We start from the raw sequence: 23,953 nt of genomic DNA, 5'->3' as shown, positions 1-23,953 counted from the left end.
CATGTGATGGGCCCACCCTAAGTCCAACATGTGTAATGGGTGGGGCACTCCTGAGAAATCTCGCAGTCTCCCTTTCTCCCCCACCCTCACCTTGCTTTTGCAAATTATTAGCCAGTAGAAAGGACATACTTTCTTCTCTTAACTTACCCTTGGGACTATGGGATTGGATGATGGGGTGGGGAGTGGGTTTGAGCCTTTAGTCCTATTTATACCCTGTTTCACTGCATGAGCTTCCTGTAGACAGAAGGAAGGTCAGAAAACAAGAAGTCTACCCAGTGGGAACCAGCTTTACTATCTTGTGTGTACGGAGGGTGTAATGGATTATATACTCTCCTCTCCAATACAGTGCTTCCCCAGCTATTTGTGGTAAAGGGACGTGGAAAAAATATTCCAACCCACTGCAGATTGATAATCTATCAAATTAAAAATGGTATGCTTGGATATCCTGGTAATGTCAAATTGCTTTTCAAGTTTCTAAACGCATCTTTTCACTTTCTCCACTTATCTTCTTCTAGTAGCTGAGAGTGTGTGCAGAAGTATCAGTCCACACTTTGGGACTGGTGGGCTCCCATGAACTTGGGTCTTTCCCTTTTTATAGCTGGGAGGGCTTATGGGAGGAAGTTGTGGCTGGGCCGTTCCTTGCAATGCATGTTTCTTGGTGATGCTGCTAATGGGTAAGTGGTAGGCAATGACTGGATGGGTTTTTGATCAAGGGACATTTGTCTCAAGGTCCAGTATTTTTTAGCACATGTTTCTAGATATTTGACTCACATGAAGAGAGGAGCTTAGTTAACAAAACCATCTTCCCTCCTGGGTGTTCTTCCCAGGATGGCCAGAGCCCTTGCCTTGATTAACCAGAGCTGGGGCACAGAGATGAAGTCACCTTGCCTGGCAAGGGTCTTGCTTGTGAGGGGAAAAAAAGGTAAGCCTGGGCTGGGTCCTCTTACATATGGAAGTGATTCATAAAGTGGAACATTTATAAGGCTCTGTGTACTTTATAAACGTTAGAATTTTAAAACTTAATAATGTAGCTTGTAGGGATGATGAGAACAATCTGTAAAATGGCATTTAAAATCACATTGAAGTTTCTTTCCTCAGATACTATGATATTTAATTGTATTAGTAAGTTATCAGGTGGTACCACTCACCTTCTAGTTTATGTCTCTTTTTAGTTTGACACACGATCTGAAATAAAAAGGCACTGTTTAAAACTGTGAGTGGTTTCTGACACTTTAAAACATATTAATACATCTATGTATTTTTCAAAACATACTGAAAATTAAAACTATACAAGTTAAATGTGAACATATAATTTGGTGACAACTTAGTGGCCAGCAGTCATCATGTGAATATCAATTTTAATTTACTTAAGAGGGTTCGTTGCACTAAAAAAGCCCCTGTATTTTAATTCTAGCACTGTAATTCTTAGAGTTTTCCTTGCCCATTCTCTTCTTATTAATTTATTGGAGGTCTCAAGAGTTCAGTCTGTCATTTCAACGAACATCCATGCAACAGTTATTATCATGAGACGAGGTACTAGACACTGAGAATCCAAAAGGAAATAAGAAATGTACCCTGCTATTTCTGGCATTTGCAATGTAGCAGGGAAGATGAGATGGGGACACACAGACAGCCTGACATTCCAGAGAGGCACAGCTAGACACGAGGGGAAATGCAGATGAAGAGAGCATCGCTTAGGAGCAGCGGCCTGCAGGGAAGGTGCAGGGCTGGGGAGGAGAAATGATATTCTAGACAGAAGTTGGCAAACTTTTTCTATAAAGGGCTGTATACAAAAGATTTTAAGCTTTGTGGACCAGATGGTCTCAATTGCAGCTACTCAACTCTGTGATTGTAGCATGGCTGTGTTCCAATAAAATTTTTATTTACAAAAACAGGTGCTGGACCAGATTTTGCCTGTGGGCCCTAGCTTGTCAACCCCTGTTGTAGACCTTGTAGGGAAGGGAGATGTTCGATGTGGGAGCGGATCTGTGTGTGTGCACGGGTGTGGAGGCATGTGGCAGGTGGAGGCAAAGAAGTGCTAAGAGCAATCACAAAGGACCAATGACCAAGTAATGATGAGGAAGAGACATCTCTAGGGAAGTAAAGGAGAGAGGAACCTAGAAAAAAAAACGTGGGTGAGTTCTAAAGAAATTTGGATGCTAAATTGAGTACTCTGTACTTTATCATGAGGCTACTGGGGGAGAAAGTACTGTTTTGAACAGGACAGGTCTGGCTATTTGGTAGTAAAAACAAAACAACAACAAATCTACTTCCAGAGTCTTTTCATAACCATGGCTTATTTCTAATACATACAAAGTTTAATGTGGGTGAGGGCGTTCTCCAGGATGACAACAGGACATGGTGACTCAGAGATTTAGTCAACTTTTTCACTGCTGCCACTGAAGGACCCAACCAGCACCATTATAGAGGAGGAAACATTTATTTGAGGGCTCCCGGTTTCAGAGGTCTCAGTCCATAAGTGGCTGGCTCCATTCCTTGGGGCTTAAGGTGAGCAGGACATCATGGTGGAAGAGTGTGGCAGAGGGAAGCAGCTCACATGCTGATCAGAAAGCAGAGAGACTGACTCCACTCTCCAGATACAAATATATACCCCATAGCCACGCCCCCAGTGAACCACTTCCTCCAGCCACACCCCACCTGCCTCCAGTTAATACTCAGTTAATCCTATCAGGATCAGTTACCTGATTAGAACACAATCATTTCTCCTCCAAACCTTCTTGCATTGTTTCATATATGAGCTTTTGGGGAGCACCATATCTAAACCATAACCCTCAGTGATTCTGGGGCTTCCATCTTGTGCCACTGCCATCTCTACACCTGGCTTTCGGGGCACTGTGGCAGGGAAAAGAGAGTGCAGAGAACTCACACTTGCTAACTCACACTGGTGTCTTGGTCCAGAAGTGATGTCCTCTCTTTGATTCACAGCCTGATGGCTGAAACTCATTTCAATGGTTCTTATGCGACTGCAAGGGGGCTGGAGAAGAAAATCAGAACAGGCGAGTGCTAGAAGTCTTTGCCATGTTGTCCGTAGGTAGAATCGAGTCAGTGAAGGTCATGGAGTCGGGTGGCAGAGAAGCAATATGATCAGAACATTGCTTTTGGAAGACTGAAGGTGTTGGGATGACCTGAAGCAGGAGAGACAGGGAGACCAATTCAGAAGTCGCTGTGAAAATTTACTCAAGAATCAATAAAGGTCTGAACAAGGTGGTGGTGAAGGAAATGGAAAGGAAATGAAAGATGAGAAGGGATTCAGGTCAAGTTGGGCATGATGACAAGGAAAAGACTGGAGTGAAAGTTATTCTTTGGATTATAGATCATGACTGTGTCCTGGGAAGTCAGAAAAAAAGGGAGAAGTCATAGAAACAGAAACAATTCAATTTTGCGGTGTACTTGGTTTTGGAGTGCTGGATGGACATCCAAGCAGAAACTTCTGCCAGTTGCAAATGGTGATTGAGTGATTTTAGATGTGATAATTGAAGCTGCAAAGGTAGATGACAGGAATAAAGAAGAGATAAGCTTGGCTTTTGTGCACACCTGAAATCCCAGCTACTTAGGAAGCTGAGGCGGGAGGGTCACAAGTTGGAGGCCAGCCCGGAAAAGAGTAAGACTCTGTCTCATGATAAAAAATGAAAAGGGATGGGGATGCAGCTCTCCCATAGAGCATGACGAGGGTCAATCCCCAGTACTGGAGGGGAATCAAAAGAAGAGGAGGCCTGAGGCAGCTCTGAGGGACTGGGGGACAAGTGAAGGAGTTAATGGAACAGCAAACAGGGATGCCTCTCCCACTTCTCAAACCAGGTGAGGTTTCCACACTGTCCAAATCTGCAGGAGGATGGACAGCTTGTGATGAGCCCTCGTTTCTCTTGGATCTCCTTGAGTATTTCTGGGTGTCTCTTGCCCAGCCTCGACTGTGCTTTTGGTTCCAACTGCCTATACCTGTGACTTCTCCTTAACACTGCCTTCAGGTACTGGAGTGGCTTTACCTCCCATACCTCCCATCTGAGCCCTTAGCCTATGACTGCCAGTCAGCTAGCTTGAACGCCCAGATCCCTTGCCTCAGGTCAGACCATCAACGAGTGCAATTTAGACTCTAGGGCTCCCTGATGGGAACTTGCGTGGCTTCTCCCACTGCACTGTCCTGCTTCCCCACTCCCAGGGGGGCCACCTTAGTAGATGGTTGTCTGTACATCCTCATCTTGAAGTTTAGTTCTGGGAATTGGAGCTATGATAGTGTGATCTTGTGAGGATGAAGGACCCACCAGTAAATCTTGAGAGAGTAGAGTAAGGGAAGCAGATGTCAGGCTGCAAAGAGTCGAAGAGAGAGTGGGTGGTAGGAAAAGGGCCTGAGACCTGGGGGGTATTCAGTGGAGAAGTTTGGTGGTGAGAAGTTCAAGAGAATGGCTGAGTAATATGATCAAATAAAGTTGTTTGTTTGGTTTTAAGGCTAGAAGAAACCTGAGCAGGTGGAGAGTCAGAGGGAATGCAATGAGAGGGAGAGACTGAAGGTGGGGTAGAGGTAACCATGAGTGTTGGCAGGAGAGGAGGGTGACAAAGGGAGAGGCACAATATGTCCTTTGCCATAGACATGGGAGCAGAGCAAGAAAATTGGAGGCACAGAGTAACAAAATGAGTAGCAAGGGTGGTAAAGCCAGGGCCAGGTAGGACTTAGAAGATAGAGTGCAATTCCTTCATTGTATGGATTCCCCAGAGGTCCGGAAAGGTGAAGTCACCCAGCCATCAAGGAGCAGAGCTGAAACCAGGAGCAGAGCTTCCAGTGGCTTCTGTTACAGTACTTTCCTCACTGTCCTGAGCGGCAAGGTCACTTGTAGAGAGAAAGTCACATAAGAGTGAATGAAGACCATGGATAAGTGGGGATGCCGAGGAACACCCTGGGCCAGTGACAGACAAGGAAGACTCTTCGTCTCCCTTAGGGCGGGTCTTCCGAGTGCCACAGGCGCACGAGTGTGGCAGCCACAGCAGAAGGAGTTGTGTGGAAAATACCTTTCTGCAGAGATATTGGAAGATACTGGGAGAAAATGCTTTGGGGAGGAAGAACTGGGTCCCGAGGCCCAGGACAGTTTTCAAAATGACTTGAGAGTGTGTGTTTGCTTTCCTGCCATTACTATAAGCATCAGGCTCCCTTATAGAAGTTCATCAACAAAGAAAAATCCTAGCAACTCTCCTGACGCTGGCAGGGGTGAGGGTCAAAGGCAGCAAAGGAGTGGAAGGGGTCTTACAAATTTTTTGTAAGGGTCTGGAATTCAACTTAAGCCATTAGCTATTGGACTTTAAAAAGGGGCCTTTATTTTTGCAACAGGATTTATGGCCTTTTATTGTTTATTTTTCCTTCTCTATTGGACATCCTAGGAAGAAAGAACATGAGGGTCAGAGACTCCCCTTGTCCAGTGATAGGCCTCATCTCCCCGGGTTCCGAGCGAGGGTGTTCCCTCGGAGGCAGCGATGGGGGAGGGCATTCCTCTGCTGACCTGGGTCGAGAGATCCTCTCACTCCTCATCCAGGAGTCAATCTCACGGGGCCCCACCCTGCCCACTCATGCCTGAGGTCACCTACTGGCTCTCTTGCTCCCGTTTTCATGCCATCCACTGGGTGCTTGTTGACAATAGCACCTTCCAAAAATTTACCTGGAAGGTGAGGAGTTTTTCTATGTAGCTAAGGAGTTAAATAACACCTTTACCATAACAAAAATAAAGATTAAACTAAAACTTACAAAAGAGTTTGGGAGTGTAGAGAGAGGGAGAGAGAGAGAGAGAGAGGAAGGAAGGAATATGGTCGATCCCTGGGCTGGACTGGGTGTTCTTTGAGGGCTTCTTAATGGAAGTGAGGGACAGCCAGGCCTGGTAGGATGGGCAGGAAGCTGAGAAGAGGCCAGAGGCTTCTGCCAGGTGTAGGAGCCTTACATATGTATCATCTGCATTGTATGCTTAAGCAAATTCAGTGCATAAATGGGCATCGATTTGTTTTCATTCCCAAGGCAAATGAGTTTGTGTGGACAGCACGGGAGCTCATTAACTGCATGGTGAATTTAGTCCAGGCAGTTTCTGAGAGATTGGAGTGCTGAGCCTGGCAACACTGAAAGATCACTCCATCAATATTAGCGAGAGACTCTCACTTGCAAAGATTCTAAGGAGATGCTATAGGAAGAACAGGGAGAAAGACGTCCCTGCCTTTGAGAAACAGTCGGTGATGGGAGGTGAGCACACACAGAACTTTAACAGTCCAAGGCTCTTAAGGAATCGGTGTAAATGAGTTAAATCAGAATCATTAGAGGAATTTGGAGATTTGGGTGAGGGAGTGTTGATTATGCTGAGAGTGACTTGTTTTTGTTTTAAAATCAAACTCTTGGCTTTTGGGGGAAAAACTTAAAGTAAGCAATGATAAAACTATCTAAAGTGAGCATGTGTTTGCTCTCAGAAGAATTTACATTGCATCTAACACAACATCGTAGATCTTTCATTTTGTATCAATGTTTTGCTTTTATCTGGTGTCATGGCGGAGTGGATGAACATGGAGAAATTGTTCCTATAGTTACCTCCTAAACCTGTGCTGAATCATTAACTTTCTCTTCCTCACTGTTCCTGTGACTGAGCCAAAACTGCTAACGTGCCCTAAAGTGCCCATCTGAGCTTCACCTCTGTCCCCAGTGTGTGGTCATCCACCCAAGGAGGTGCTAATGAGCCAGGGAATGGCAGAGCCACATGGTGCAGGGCAAAAGTGGCACAGGAAGGTGAAGGGATTGTGGCAAGTTGGCATGATCAAATCTGTCCTGGAATTAACAAGTGTCCATCCATGGAGGAGAAGACATTTCATTCCTTGATGGATCTTCTACCTCCTGTTAAAGGAATCATCCTTTTCTGGCCTCAAACTTAGTTTTTTTGTTTCTTAACCATAACCTGCCTAGGAATAAAAGTCCTTCTATGGTCGGAAAGAGAAATTTCACAGATAACCCAGATGTGATCCAGCCGGACAGCAAAGAGTTGACTGTGCTATATCTGATTGACAGTGGAGGGGTAACCTCAAGTTACGTGCCTTCTGACTCAAGTTCTGTATTAGCTGTTTGCTTGGAAGGAGCAGATGTTTTGACTCTGGTGGTCACTGCTCACCTCCGTCTGGGAGGTGCATCAATCACTTTAATTATAATGGAACATGGGGCCAGGAACTGAAGGAGAAAAATCAACCCAATCCCAAGAACAATCTTTCTTGATGAATTCTCCCCTAAATCGAAACAATTCACTGGGTATCCCAGCTGGGGTTCATATGCTTTTGATTACTGTGGGCTATTTAGCTCTACAAAATGACAGGCTGCTTAATGGACTTTTAATGGTTATAGGTTTCTCTCTCTTTTTTTAATGAGCTTCACCAGTTTGTTACTAATGCCCTGTAGAAATTTGGCGAGGGGCCAGACTTGATGTTACACATTTCTGGTTTCCAGGCGGCATACAGGCAACCATCGTAGCCAGTGGGGAAGTGCGTTGCCAGTCATGGGGTAATACCCTTAGGGCAGGGAGAGCAAGAAAGTGAACCGAGGACCCTGTAGTCCTAATAATCATGTTATCATAGAGAAGGCGATGGAGCTTTGCCACTGAAGTTGCCCCAAAGCTCTCTTGCTTAAAAGACCTCAGGATCTCTAGTGACAGGAGGGTTTGTGATGTGGGAGCGGTTCTGTCCTCCTTTGAGTTCCGCATTGCCGGTAAAAGCCCTTCATGGACTCAGTTTTGTCTTGTCCACCAAGGGGTCATCTCAAACCTACAGCCAGGTGTTATTTGGTTATGTTCACATCCCCATGCTGGTGCCAGATGGTGCCCACGGTAGTATTCAATTCATGTCTGCTGGATGATGAGCCACAAGCAAACAGAAGAAGTTGGGGACTTGTTTTCTGGGTCTCCTGCAAAAGGCACAAGATCTAGGGTGAGAGAGAAATGGTGAAAATGGTGAGAAAGGAGGAAGAGGGAGAGGGAGTCCCACTTCACCAGCAACTCCTGTTGCTTGTCAGGCATAACCTTGCGTTAAACACTTTGCATGCGTCACCTCATTTAATCCTTACAACAAAGGCTTGTAAGGTAGGCAGAGGTGTGCTGGTAACGTTTAACAACCAGCTCTGCCGGGTGTGGGGTGAGGGAGATGCCTGGATTTGCTGTAGCGTTTGTTGCTTTCTGCAGTCACAACCCATTTCGCACTATCTTGCAAAATTTAGCCATGGTCTCTTCCAAGCCTCTGTGAATGTGACACCTTAGGTAGCTCTCCTTATCCCATTTTGCAGATGCAGCAGAAGAGGCTTAATGAAGTAAGTAACAGACCAGGGTCACAGAGGAAGTAAAAGAACGACAGCTTCTGAATGACTCCAGTGACTAGGTTCTTAGCCATTGCTGTGCTGCTTTCCTAAGCTCGTTTCCCACAGGACTGAAGTGACCACACCGCTGGGAACTAGTCTGCATGGCCCTGTACTTGCAGAAAGCTCACTCTGATGGTCCGTATGCTGTTCACCAAGGAGTAGAAGCTTTCGGAGGCGATTTCGGTTTCAGGGCCACCCTCTCCTCACTCACTGCAGCCACCGCGCTCACTCCCTGGAGATTTTGCTTCTTCACTTGCAGCCCTGTGGCTGGGGGCTCCAGTCCTCTCGCAAGGCACTCATTCCAGAGCCACCTCCTCATTTTATAGACGAGCAACCTGGGGGCCAGAGAGGCGAAACGATTTATCCGAATCCACACCGACTGGTCAGCGACAGAGCCGGAAATAAAACCGAGGTCTCCCGATTTCACATCCAAGGCTCTTCCCTCTAAATGACAAAGCCTCCCCTTTCTTAAGAAGAATAAACAGGCCTCGAAGGTCTCCAGAAAGTAGTTGGCGGTGGATTGTTCCTGTCTCGATGCTGAGGTTCTTACTCACTGCTGGCTCCCATTTTGAAAGATTCGACTTGACTTCCCTTGGTTCAGGGGCAATGAGCCGGGAATTCAAGGACAGGCACCAGGAGCGTGTAGTGAAGTGAACGCTGGGAACATGAAAGACATTCTTTGGAAGCTTTAGTGGATGGGGAGGAGGGGGTGGAGAAGGTGGGGGCGCCTTGCTGAAATACCCTCATGTTTCTGAGTCCCGAGATGCTACTAAATCAGACCCAGGTCATATGGTGCCTATACTTGTCTCTTGGCCCAGGGTGAAAACAGTTCACGTTGTAAAATTAACTTTCCACATTTGGCTGGCCCACGCGGGCCAGCTTTCTTTCAAAGTGAGTTTGCGAATGAATGAATGAATGTGCTGACTGGGTTACTGTTCTTAGGGGAGCCTTCTCTGCATTGGACTTGGAGAAGGATTAAAGCTGGTTTGGAAAAGTGTTGGTGCTCTCCCAAACACAGCATGCTGATAGGATTCTGGTCGCACTTTTATTTGCTGTGGAACAAAATACTCTGGTTTCACGGAAGAAATAGCCCAGCAGATGGTGTTTGGTGGATGGCATGAATGTAGCCCTGTAAATAAGCATTCAAAATAGACTAGCTTCCCCCCAAATCTGCCATCTGCCCCTTACCCCGTGAGGTCCACAGGTGGTAAAAGAATGAAAAGAAATCTGTACTTTCAGTTTGTTATTGTTGCTATTTCAGTATTCTCAAATTATGAAAGTTCCCCCAGTGATGGCATTCTTAATTTGGCTACAAAAATTTAGAGAGTGATGTGTTCAATTTAGCAGACATTTTGTGGTTTAATTTGATTTAATAATAATTGTCTAACTAGGGTTGGTGGCATGTGCCTGTAGTTCCAGCTACTCAGGAGGCTGAGGCAGGAGGATCGCTTGAAGCAGGAGTTTGAGACCAGCCTGGATAATGTTGTGAGGCTGCATCTCACAAAAAAAAAAAAAAAAAAAAAAAAAAACCAAAAAAAAAAACCTAAATGTCAACTCCTTGTTGTTTATCTTCTTTCTGGGGTAGCTTCTGATGTATCCTCTTTCTATAACTTTCATGGCTAAGGATCTTGCACACCCTTTTCTGGCTCTGGACCAACCTCTCAATATCACGATTGCTTCCCATCTCCAAGAAGCAGGACAGTCTAATGTGCAGAAGGACCTAGAATCATACACATATGGGTTTGAACCCTGTGTTTTGGCTCCAGAACAATGGATATGGTCAACTTCTCTAAATCTTAGTTTCCTCAACAGTGAAATGAGGGTTAATAATATTAAGATTAAATGAGAAAGCTGGGCATGGTGGCACACACCTATAATCTTAATGACTCTCGGGAGGCTGAGGTGGGAGGATTGCAACTTTGAGGCCAGCCTCAGCAACTTAGTGAAACCCTATCTTGAAGTAGATAAAATAAAATAAAAATAAAAAGGGTTGGGGATGTGGCTCAGTGGTTAAGCACCTCTGATACAAAAAAAAAAAAAAAAGACTGAATGAGAAAATGCACCTATAATACTCAGAATAGCTTAGTGCTGGTAATGTTAAAAAATGCCCATCGTTATCACTCATGTCATTATCATGGTCACTGATGTGGCCATCACTGTCGTCATTGTCATCGTCATCATCTCCAGCTACAATATACAGCTATCTAAGATTAGAAAATAAGAGGATTGCTGGGGACCGGGGATTTATTTCAGGGCTGGTGTGAAGTGTGATCCGGCTCATCAGGCCAACTGCACCCACAATTTTGCTTTTTCTCTTTTTCTCAAAAGGGGATTCCCAGGGGCCACCAGCCAAAACATGACTGGGAGGGTGGGATGCTGTGGGGACTTTTTGTTGGGTTGGTTTGCTGATTGAGGCATGGAAGATTTATGTCAAGATTTTCTCACATTTTAAATGATGGGTGATTCAATGGGATGGGTTGAGAACTGGAATTAGGAATCTGAGGTCAGCATCTTTTAAAGATATGACTCTATTTTTAACCCTGGGGCTGTGAGAATTCTTGAGTTTTGATTATCCCCTATTTGTGGGGAAATACAAAGATTGGGTTTCAGCTGAAGTACTAAGTTTGCTCCGATCTAGGGCTAGGATTTACGGAGGGCTGGATTTCGAAGACTCTGCCCTTTTGACATTTTTGTTTCAGTTTCAAGCGATGGCAGAGACTGGGACAACTGGCTTAGGTGGAAGAAGCCCGAGAGGAGCCCTCTGGAGCCTGTCTTTGTAGGGCTTCTCTGCAGTGTGATCGTGCTTACCTTGAGAGAATCGGGTGTGTGCTGACCTGTGATTGATGGAGAGAAGGAAGAGCAGATATTCTGAGACTTAGTTTTTCCAAAGAAACTTACGTCTCTACATTTACCTAAGAAATGTTCAAGGGCCAGTTGGAATCATGATATTCTAGTTATATCAAGTGTCACATAGGCGTTCCAGTTTCATCTCCTTGTGTTACAAGATAAGGCAACCCCAGAATAACAAGATAGAATGTCCATCACCATCCTCCACCCAGGCCCAGTGTCCTTGTGTTGGTAGAAAAGATCAGGGTCACTCTCATTTTTACCCAGCCCTCCCTTATGCTAAAATTCGATGTTGCTGAACTTATGCCCTGGTTAGTACACCCTCATTTTTAATAAACACTGAGTGGGTAGCCTCATGTGGACGACAAGGTTCTGTTCTGGACACAGGTGAATTTAGTGATAAATAAGACATAACCCTTGCATTGCAAGACCTTAAAACAGTCAAGAAATAACTTCTGAGTTCAATGAGGCCAAATAGTCTCAAGCTCATAAATGTTCTGCTAGAGAAGTATGAACAAATGTCCTGTCTCAGGTCAGGGTGAGGCCAACTTTCTGCCTCTTTCCCAACTGGGACAACTTAAATGGGTCACTTGGTATTTCACAGCTTCCATTCCATTAGTTTTAAAACACCGATGTTGATACCTGACCCTCCTTCTGAGTTTTAGGATATAAACGAGATAATAGATTTGCCTATAAACTGTGAAGAGTAGTAGAAATCAAAGGGACCCCACACTGTGCCCACAGAATGAAGAGGTAAAGTAGTTTATTATTCCACGGGTTGCCATCATCATAATTATTATCTGAGTTATTATCATCCAGGTGTTTTTTGTCACTCATATCATCACTATGGTCATCAGTGATGGCATTATTGTATGTGGCACTTTCCTAGCCTCCAGCATCCTGAAATCAAATGTCACTTTCATTTCATATATCTGGGTAATTGTGAAAATCTGGGTTTACATGATCCAGTTAGATGTGGCTGTTGCCCACATCCCATTCTGTGTACATGGGAAGGTGCTTAGCAGATTTTTTCCCCCTTAACCACACTATACGTGAGAGAGTTGAATCTTAAAGATGGGACTTAATTTTTCTATTAAGTTCATGATGGAATGTGGACTGCCGGAGACCTTGACAGTGATGGGACCCAGGAACGTCTTTCACACTGAGGAATTTCATGGAGAGCTAGCGCAAGTTGCAAGTTGTTAAGAAACAAAGAATCCCTGGACCCAGCAGAAGGCAGAAGTGATGAGCTTACACTGTGGTTATGATGCTTATTGTTACTTTGATTATAAAGGTTGAGATAAACATTCCAAGATGGAAGTAGCTCTCTTTTCGAGATGTCTTTGCTTATTTCTGAAGCAACCGGAGGATCAGGTAGTTACTAACCTGATATTCATTTTATTCTCCCCTTGTTCTTTTGTATTGGAAACTGGATTTTATTTGAATGACAAGGCGCTCAGTGTCCCTTGTAGCTAAAAGAATAATTAGAAAATTACATTCAGAGTTTGGTGAGATTTCCAGCCAAGCTCCTTGGGAAGGGAGTGATTGCTGACAGGTACTCTCTTTTGTTCTTCCCATTTTTCCTGCTGCATGCCTGGATGTGGATGTGACTACAGAGCCCCTGCCAATGGCCATCAGAAACCAGGAAGCAATGCGAAAGATGGAAACTACATGCTAAAGATGGAGCCTAAAGATAGAAGGAGTGTGTTACTGTGGCCCTGCCATATAATTCTGGACTACCTTACTTTGGATAGACATCTTTCATATGAGGAGGAAACAAATGTATTTAATCACTGTTTTATTTCCAGACCCTGCTACTAGCCATCAAATGCAATTTCTAACTGATACAGATGCCTTCCCCCCCAGTGAGTAGCTTCCTTGTTTCTTTGCAGCCAGCTCCTGGAAACACGGTCTGTTGGTCCATGCTGATTCACAAGCCCCTACAAGAGCAAAGTTGGACTCAGCTTCTGCTAATGAGCAGAGGGATTGCTTGTGAATACAATGCTGGGATTATAAGGTACTGGCAGCCATGCCAGAATAATAAGGTCAGATGGAAAATCATACCAGTAAATACCTTCAGTGAATATCCTGTCCCACTCAAGGGCCCTCCAAATACTGTAGCCCAGGTCTACAGTCCATGTGGTAGGATTGCAGCCTCTCTGCCGTCATTTCTGCCTGTAGGGAGAATGATGAGGGTCTTGGGTACCACTCCAAATTTTTCTCTATGCAGCTATTCAGCAGGAGCCCATATTTGTTCCAACTGGTAACTGAAACCCTTGTTTGTTTGAGTTTCTTTACACCAGCAGTTTCATCTATAATATTAAAGATGGTAGCTGCAATTGGCTTGTCCAATCTCATCTACAGTTGGCTGATACCCTGTGCTGGAGGAGGCTCGGAGGACCTCAGCATTTCCTTGGCTCACTGTCTCTGTATTGTAGAAGTGTCCTCTTGGCCATTCTTCCATGGACTTTGTAGTGCTGTACCCACTTACAGCAATATGCTAAGGCTAAATTCCAGGGAAAGATTTCAGAAAGATTCTTATAATCACCCACCTGAAGTCTCTTCACAGAAGTAATGAATAATGTGCAGTAATAACTTGGCACATTTTTGGGACCCAAATTAACTGGGCAAATGTGAGACAGGAGACCTGGGGAAGCTGCTATTCTCTGCTGGTCTTCCTTTTATGGATAGTTTTGGTGACTGTGGGCCAAATCTGAGCATGTTGATCAAAAGCAGCTGTTGATACCAGTTAAATCTAATTTAAAAATCAGGGTGGCAGTGTGAGCCCTGATCACATTATTATCTATCGTTTGCCAACAACCAACATTTCCTGACCTTTAGAATCAATGAAGAGATGCGGAAAGGAAAGGTAAAATTGTAAGAGCCTAGCGGCACAGGACAGATTTTTCTTTTCATTCTAAATCATTTACTTATATAGTGTTAACTTTGATCAAGTTTGTTGTTTGTTTGACTAATTTCCCAACTAATACCAGAAATAGAGGCAATTCACGTGGACACTTAAGTTGGAACATTGTAAGTTTCAATACCTCTGGAAAATTAACACTCCAAATCATGGTTTTTTATCTATAAAATTAGGGGGTGTTGTGAAGAATAGATGAGATAACCTTTGAGAATCCAAACTGGGAGTGGTCAGGCCTGTGTGTAATCCCAACCACTTGGGAGGCTGAGGCAGGAGGATTGCAAGTTCGAGGACAGCCTGAGCAATTGAGTGAGGCCCTAACTAACTTAGTGAGACCCTGCCTTAAAATAAAAAAATAAAAAGGACTGGGGATGTGGCTCAATGGTAAAGTACCTCTGGGTTCAATCCTTAGTACAAAATAAACAAACAAATAAATAAATAAATAAATAAATAAATAAAATAAATCTGTGCATGTAGAAGGTGTTCAATGAATGTTAGTACATTTCCTTATTTAATCAATAAAAAAGATATATTGCCTAATGCAAAGGAGGAAGAAGAGTGGAAGAAGAAATAATAACGATGGCAATATTGCCCTCTGTTAAGTAAGTTTTCAGTCATTTGTCTAATGTACGGTGTCTAATGTACATTTAGGGCCACATATTTCTCACATAATCCTATTTATCTCACATACCTTAAGGATTGCTTACAAGGGGGACTGGTTAGGTGGGTGAGGTTGCTAGTCGTGGCAGAGAATAAGCAAATATCTGCTGGCTAGTGACCTGAAAACAATTTTACAAGGCTGCTCTGGGAGAAGGAATTTCTTTCTCTTACAATAACTTGTAGTTAAATACACAAAGGGTAGGGCAAGGAAGGAAGAGTTTGTGGAGGGAAAATGCGTCCTTATTTTGAAAATTTTCTTGATATATGTGACCTGAACTTAAACTGAAGACTTTCCTTCCATTTTGCTCAGACTATATATATATATAAAAAAAAAAAAACCCAGAAAATTTCAGGGAAGCCGGCAACAGTATTTTTAAATATTCCTCTTCTTTTCAAGAAATTCAGGAACATGAATGGAATAATATACTTACAGAAAAAAGTCAACTCATATGGCATTGATGATACTATAGGCTCCAAATTTTATTATTTTTAAGCCTTAAGTTATTATGTAAGATACACACTGTTTACAGCAGCAATCCTCATAAAATATGATATGTGTATGTTGTGCATGTAATTTTACATTTTCTAGTAACTACATCAAAAAAATAAACAGGTGAATTTGACTACAGTATATTTTACGTAGCCCTATAAATATCCCAGTGTTATGTATTATCATTTGAGCACACCATCGATGTGATAAATCAGCAGGGTATTTTACGACACGTATCCATTTGGACTAGCTGTTTTAAAGGGGCTGAAGCCACCAGTGGCTGGTGGTCACTGTATTGGACAGAGTATTGTATCTAGACTTCTAGAGGGCACAGATTCAGTCTCATTTTCTCACTTTCCTTCCTGACTTAACCAACCAGTGAATAAAGAGCTGATTTTTGATTGTGAACTTTTAAGAGTGCTCATGTTTTTGTAAGACATTCTGGGAGCAAAGCTTGTCAGCTGAAAAGAGGAAGTACCCCAGCGTTGCCGGAGACCCTGACTTTCTGAACAGGAAGGGGAGGGCCCCGGGTTTGGCAGGCCGTGGGTTCCAAGCTTTCTGAAGTCCTGCAGGAAGGTTCAAGGCATCTATTGATTTGACCTGTAGGGGGAGCTCTTGTCCCTTCGCTCATACTTCCCGAGCCTGGTTCTCAGCGGCCTGCAGTTGGGAGTTCTTTCACCTGGGTCTGCAGAGAGTTTGTTTTTGGCTCCAAACCAGCAGCGCTTTCGCAATCTCCACACGTTACGGCTGCTGAAATGCTAGGACACCAACCGGGTGGCGGCTTGAGTCTTGTGATTCCCAGGCAGTCCGGCGAAATGATAAACAAAAGTCTTTTGTGCAATATTAATAAGCTTTAAGCACTCCCCAGCGAGCCCCTTGTCATCCAAGTAAGTCATGTGTATCAAAAGCCCTTATATGTGAAAGTTTGTTTTCATATCTGGCCAGCGTTGAATGGGAGCCCCCTTTGCCATGTTGTAAAACAAACATTTGTTTATTTTGTGAACAGTGCTGGCAGTATGATACAGGAACCGGGGGCTGAATGGGGAGACCCCTTTCCAGGGAGGCGCCTTTGAAAACCTTTCTGCCCGACCATTCCAACTGTCAACTGATCTTGAGTTCTGTTTACATTAAGACAATAACAGTGTTTCCTAAATAAATAAGTTAGAGGCACCCGTGGGCCTTAATGAAACCCATAAATGGGTTGGGGGTGGGGCGGAGGAAAGGCGTTTCTGTTCTGTGCAGGAACAATGTCTAGTTCATCTTACCATGTATCCCAGGCCTGAGTTTTTAAGACAGAAGGGGGCCTTTGTGTTAATTACACTGATAAAAACTCCCCTGCTAGAGCTTCCCCTGGAAGGCTGGGACAAAAGATGTGACATTTAGCCCGTGCGAATGCCACACTGCCACACATGCATTTTCTAAAGCAGAGAAGGATTGGTCAGTCCTCCTAGTTGGTCAGCTGACCTCTCCTGGTGTGTGGAGAAAATAAATAAAAACGGTAAGACTAAACCATCTGCCGCTGGGGGTGTCTGGCTATTTTTTTTTCCCCCTTTGGGTTGGTTTGGAGCTTCCAGGAAACCATTTCGGTTTCTGAAGGACCCAAGTTGCTTTCAGGAACAGTGGACATAAATGCAGACCCCCGAGGAGCGAGAGGGACGTGCTGACCTACAAGTTTGGGTTTCAGTGGGTTTTCCTGGGAAGCAGGATTTTCAGCCTGTTACTGGAAATTACATTTCTGAGCAAAAACACATTCTAGGTGAAGGTTGAAAACTGAAGATGAGGAATGAGTAGGAATTGCTGCTTGTAAATAAAAATATAAATTTATAAATATGATAGTGGCATCGTACAAAATCTTTGAAATAGACTCCATCATACAAGTATTCCCTAATTTGTCTTTTTCCATACTTATTTTAATATGGGCTTAATTATAATATTCATATAATTTTGTAACAGTGTTTTGGACATAGCATTTTTCATGTGGGTTTTCTCCAAATTGGCACCTAATTTTTATGATTATCATTTCAGTGGCTGTACAGTCTTCCAAGTGGATATACCATAATTTGCATATCAACCTTATTCTTGAGAACTTACATGTTATGATTTCTCACTATCATAAATAACATTACAATGTGTATCTTCATATGATAATTCTTTCTTTCTTAGGGAAATATTAACTGGGATAAATCCCCAGGCTATGAGTACTTATGACTTTTTGACATATAATTTCATATAGTTTTCCAGGAGAATTTTAGGATAAGGTATTTTCAGACTGTAACTGTGCTACCTTCTAATTATGGTGCTTTCTTTCCCCTTGACTTTTCCACCTGTCTCGCCTTTCTTACTTACTTGACCAGCCCAATCCCTCCGCCTTCAGGGGCTCCCTTAGATAACCCCACAGAAACATTTTACCTCCTTATGAGCATGATTCTGGGATGCTGCATGTTAGAGACCTTAGGTGAGTATGTCAAATACAACTTATTTTCACCATTATGGAATAGGATGTTTCAATCTATGATCTATAAATTCCTAATTGCTGTGACTTAGACATCAGTAAGATATACTTAGTTCTAGACTAATATATAATTTCTATACCATTTCCTCATGCTCCAAAGACAGATATTTCATGAGAAATCTGCCTAGTCCATTAGTCTCAACCGGGAAGTTATCACTACACTTGATCACATGACCCCTGTCCAGCCATGTCTGATGGGACTAGGACCCGGAGTGGACTCCTGAAACAAACTGAGCCTGCTGTTATCATGGGAAGGAGAGATGGGAAGGAATGAGGAGTTGGAGGAGGAGGGAGGGAGAAAGAGAAAATGCAGCAGATCCACAGAGAAAACAGAGGGAGGGGAAATTTGTTTCCTGGATTCCTAATGATTTTCTAGTTCTTAGTATCAGTCATTCCCAAGTCTAGCTACATATTCTTGGCCTTGCTACCTCCATCTCAGAATTCTTCCTCCCTTCTTGTGTCTCTCTCCTTCTTCCTCTCTACCTGTCTTCTATTTTTTTTTTTTTTTTTTTGGTATATGCCAACTTGGTTACTAATACAGACCACAACAAATGCAAATACAACTGGGAATGGAAACCCCTTGTGCAAATCCATGTAGCTTAATAATAAAATGATGAATCTGGATGTCGGCAAAAGTCTTCACTTTCCTCTTCTGCTGGCATGTGGGTCTGTCAGGTTGAAACATGGCATAATTCCATTTATGATTCTGAAGCAATGGAATCTTTGAGCAAAACATTTTTCCCCTTGAAATTATTGACACCATAAAAAGTAGCTTATCACAGCTGTTCAGAGTGCTAGATGGTTTGAGTGATTCTACACGGTGACTTTAATTCAAAGCCTTGAGTGACCATATACATCGATTGACCCATAGGACAAAATGGACAGATCCATTCCTTCTGCAACTCTGCCTAAAGAAATGTGGTTACCTCTGGAGGTAGAAAGTAAAATTTTCAGGAGCACAAAAAACTCTTGGGTGTTCTTGGAAAAATTAAAACAGAAACCCAAGAAAAGCTTAAAGGGCCTCACCCCTTCTCACCTGTTGTCCTGGAGATTTTTTTCCCTTCCAAGATGGAGGGTGAACACTGAAGAGCTGATGTCAGTTAGACTCTTAATATCTAAAATCCACACTCTCCAAAGGCACCAGGGTCTGGTCTTATGTTTTCCTTTCTTCCAGTTATTTATTTTTAAATCAGGGAGTGAAAAGGAAACCATCGGAGTGCAAGAATGAAGCATCCCCCTTAAAATCAGAGAAAGCCTTTCACAATGGTAAAAGAACACGAGCTTCGCTAATTAGGGTAAATTGTAAATCCTGTCCTCTCTTGCCCTGCGGGGTGGTGGTCTCATACTAAAAGATCTAACCGACCCTGAGAAAACATTTTTTCTCCTCATCTCAATTGCCTCCCCTTTCAGGGCTTTGGAGATGCTGGTAACATGGTGAGGTGCTGATGTTTCAGAAATCCTAGACAGATCTGTCCCTGTCTGTGGAGTGATCGTGTGTGTGTGTGTGTGTGTGTGTGTGTGTGTGTGTGTGTGTTTAAATTATAAATAATCGGGCTAGCCTTTTATGACTAGAATTGTACAATAAGGAGCAATGGGCAAAGCTATCAAATCATTTTAAATGGGCCTCTCAGTATCTTTTCCTGTTTGCTGACGAGCTGGAGTTTATCAGTGGATTGACATATTTCCTAGCATATGTGACCTCAGGCAGTCACTCTTCATTTTTTTTCCCTGCCAGTGTTTTGTTCATTCATTTAATTAAAGTGTATCGAGTGCCCAGAAAATGCCTGGAACCGTGCTGGACGTGATGATCGCTACTTAGAGCAGATCTGCTGCTGCTCCTTGGACCTCCTGATCTGATGTGGTCATAAGGCAGCTCGCCCAGCAATAGGAGCCCAGGAACCAAGCAGCCAGTTAGCTAAGTACACAGTACCCAGGCTCCAGCCACCTGCGGTCTCCTTAGTGAGGTGAGGGAAGTGCCTGGGAGGAGCTTCTAAGAGGTACGGCCTCTTTCTATGGATGTGGCAAAAGGTGAAAACGCATCATCCCTGGGAAGATCACATCTGGTTTAATGGTCACCCGCACCATCACTAAAAAGGATTTTGACTCTGTCTTGCAGGACAGGTAGGGCTGCAGGAATGGGCCAGTGGATGCTGGAAGGGGAGAGAAGTGGAGAGAAGTGAGGCGAGTCTGCTGGGGAACTCTGGCCTGCAGCAGTGAGACTGAAGGTAATGGGGGGTTGGTGTTAGACAGAACTGAAGGGGCCTCGAATACCTTAAGGGGCCTGGCCTTGAACTGAAGGTAGAGGGGTGCCAGCTTTGAAATATTTTGTACTTTTCAGCAGGCCCTCTTTGCCTGACTCAGGGAAAGTTCCAAACGTGAGCGTTACTTTTTCTCTTTCTTCTGATAAAGATCTCCCCACCCCCATAGGACTCTCATCTATTTCTCTTCCAACTTGGTAGTCCAACAATACTGAGCTTGAACTTTGGATTACATGCCCAGTTAGGAAATAGCCCAAGAACTTGACACAGAGGGTGTGGAGTCAGTTGTTTGCCTGCAGTCTCAACTCTTTTCCTAGGAAAGTGCTCTCGCAGGGAGGGCCTTTCATAATGCACCCATGTGCAAGGTGTTTGTGTGTGCATGTGTGAATGTGCGTGCATGTGTGAGTGTATATGTGTGTGCATGGGTCAGCAGTGGGCAGTGGGAGGTGGGAAGGAGGCATTTTTCTAAGACTATCTAGTAAGATGATGGTAAGTTTGCTAAGTGGCTTTATGTATCTGTCTTGGAGCCTAGGATATTGAAACACCATGGCAGCTCTTTTCCAACCAACTTTGGAAATTTTCTAGGCACATATAACATACATGCATATCCATACACAGCACAACATATACATAGACACATATAGAAATTCTAGAAAAAAGATATAGAAAAATATAAAAAAATACCCGGGCTTGGTGGCACATGCCTGTAATCCCAGCGGCTCAGGAGGCTGAGGCAGGAGGATTGTGAATTTGAAGCCAGCCTCAGCAACAGCAATGCACAAGCAACTCAGTGAGACGCTGTCTCTAAATAAAATACAAAAATGGGCTGGGGAGGTGGCTCAGTGGTTGAGTGCCCCTGACTTTAATCTCTGGTACCTGACCCCCCAAAATGCCAAAGAAAAATATAGAAAAATAAATAAATTTTTTCTAATCTTCATGAAGATATTTATTTTGGGTTGTAAGACAAGTATTTGGTCTTCTTTCAGCATACACAGATGTTAAAGATTTTTCTTTAGATAATCAGTTGAGCCTACAGAGCTCTGTCTTGCCTTCCTTTGAATTCTCTCTCTCTTCACCCCATGTATTTTTGACCCAGCCAGCACCTACCTTCTCCTCTTCAGGGATTGCATTTTGTACTGTGGAATGCAGATGGACTGGGGAACGCTGGGGTGACCCAATCAGACCATCTGAGGAAAATGTAGTTTTCTTCCTAATAAAATCCTCTTATTGGAAAAGAATGTTCTTGATGGATCCCCAAAGGTATCCTTTCCAAATACATCAGCTCTGGAGGGACAAATCATGGTGGTGGATGTACCCTTTACAGGCTGCAAGTTAAATGGTATTTTATTTTTTATCTCCAGGGCAAAGGTGGATAGTGATTTGACCTGAAGGACTGTAGTGACGTGGGGAAAGTCCCCCGTTCTGATGGAGCACTGTGAAGACCGTAGTCAAGCTGCAGAGGGCAGTGTGAGACCGTGGCTCTCTGAGCTGGGTGGCAAGGACGAGAGCTGTGCCTAATACAGGCCACCTGTGATGTTTCAAGATCAATTATGCTAGATGGGAAAACTAGTCTATTGGATTTGCAGTAAATGTATGTTAGTTAGCTTTACCCCAAAGAATATCTTTCTAGGATTTCTCCCTCTCCCTCAGTTTCATGACATTAAAAGTGTTAAGACTGAGTGGCCAACTTGTGCCCTTTTTGCTTTTCAAGGATGTGGCTGTCTCATGTAATTCCCCGCAATGACAATTGAAATGGTATTTAGTGCTTTATGATGTTTTGAAGTTTAACTTCACTGAGTGCTAATGTAACCCTGGCTTTGGACAGACGCTTCTTTGCTAATAATAGTAATAACAATAAACCAGTCGCCTTCTAAATCTCCTTTTTGAACTGTGGGAAATGTAGCAAGTTTGCTGCAGAAGCAAGAACTGGTTTTGAGTGCTCAGGGCTCAGGGGAAGGGGAGGAGGTTAATGGTCTTAGAGAGGGTGATGAGTCTGGTACAAAAGTCAAGTGTGTGCATTGGAGTCAGACAGACCTGAGTTCAAACACAGTTCTTTGGTTCACTAGCTGAACTGGCTCCCCAGTTCCCTCTTCTGTAAAGCTGTGATAATCATCCTAGAGTTGCTGGATTAAGAGAGATAATAAAAGTGAAATACTTAGGATAATGACCCATACTAGGGAGTATCAGCACATGGTATCATTACTAGCATTCAATTATTTATTGAACACCTCTTAGGTGACTTGACAGTGGGAAGTGTCAACATGATCCCTACACTCTAGCAAGAAAGACAGACACTGAGCACTTGCTAGGTGAAGGTGGTCCTCGAGGGAAGCATGGCAAAGTTGTAGGGAGCCAAGGGCCTAGATTTAAATCTGGCCCTATTATTTCCAGCTCTGTGACCTTTAGAAAGTCACACACTCTAGTGGTACCTACCTTCTAGTGTACTGTGGGTATTAAATGAATTAATGCAAAATGTGGAAAGGATGCCTGGCATTAGACAGCTGTTCATTTCTGAGTTAGATGAACTTTAAAAGGAAGATGACGGGACTGTGGATGTGTGTAAGAGAGAGATGGAAGTGAAATGCATCTAAGTGAAGTTCCACTAAGGTGGGGACAAGTCACAAAATAGGCTGGGGTGGAGGAGGACTAGATTTACATGTGCTCTTGGGAAGTAATCTCCAAGGTAAATGATTAAGGATAAAAAGCAATGGGGTGGAGCAATATATACAGCAGGCCTCATTTAGGTAAAAAAATTAAATATATCTATCACATATGTATGTTATCTATCTACCGACTGACCTACCTACCTACCTACCTACCTACTGATACACTATCTTTGGCAGGATTTACTAAAAAATTGCTAATATTATTCCTTGGTGGGGGTTATCAGAGGAACAGCTCACTTCTTGTGGAAAAATGATGACTCAGAGGCAGAATCAAGAGCCCAGTGAGTGGGGCCCAGGAAGAAGCATTTCCCAGAAGTAGTCCTGGGCCCTAATCACAGAACTGGTGACTTGTGCTAGGCTGGATTTCAGAAATGCTATGGGCCAGGGATTGCTATGCGCCTTTCATTCCCACTTTCTGAGCAGATGGCTGCTTGGCTGGATTTCACCATTGTGTGGTGGGCGTGTAGTATATTGGGAACAATAGGGTCAGGTCATTTTTCTCTTTAGTTCATAGGTCTTCAAAGTCAGGAGGCACTGTGCTTCTTGGAACTGCACCTGACCACTGCACAAGGAGCCCTATTCATACCTTTATCTGATTCAGATGATTAGACTGTAGGCCTTGGCCCTAAGTTCAATACTGTGAGATAAGCCTGGTGGTTGGGAAGTGGTGTGTGTATGATTTCTCGCTTGAGGGCAGACCATGGAAACTAAAACAAAATGCCTACACATTCTTTGACACTGTTCCCACCCAGAGGTGGGTCTATATCTCTTTCTCAGTGGTGTGCTGGAGTGGGCTTCCACCAACTTGTGAGAATCAACTATTTACATCTTGTCCCAGGCACTGGGTTAGTGATGTCTTGTTACATTTTAAATTATAACTTTGGAAGATCTCATAACTCAATAAACCAATATTTTCCAAATGAACAAGGCATGGTGTTATAAAATTATGTGTGGATGAATGTTCCATTCAAAGCACAGGGTAGGATAATGGACTTTAATGTAACAGAATCTGGAAAGTTTATCAGTATGCTTTCAGATTCTTCATTAGTGTTGGTAAAGAAACTCTGGTGTAATATTAAATCAGCACTGTTGAGTTTTGGTGGAATGTCATAAAACAATATCCATACTAATCTGAAATTACTTAAAATGAATATTCCTTCTCCATCTCCTCACATATTTCTCTGTGTGGCCAGAATCTCCTCATGTATTTTAATATATGGGAACCTACT

Source organism: Sciurus carolinensis, chromosome 13 (genome assembly GCF_902686445.1).
Source record: "Sciurus carolinensis chromosome 13, mSciCar1.2, whole genome shotgun sequence".
Classification (NCBI taxonomy): domain Eukaryota; kingdom Metazoa; phylum Chordata; class Mammalia; order Rodentia; family Sciuridae; genus Sciurus; species Sciurus carolinensis.
Note: the sequence above shows the minus strand (reverse complement) of the source record.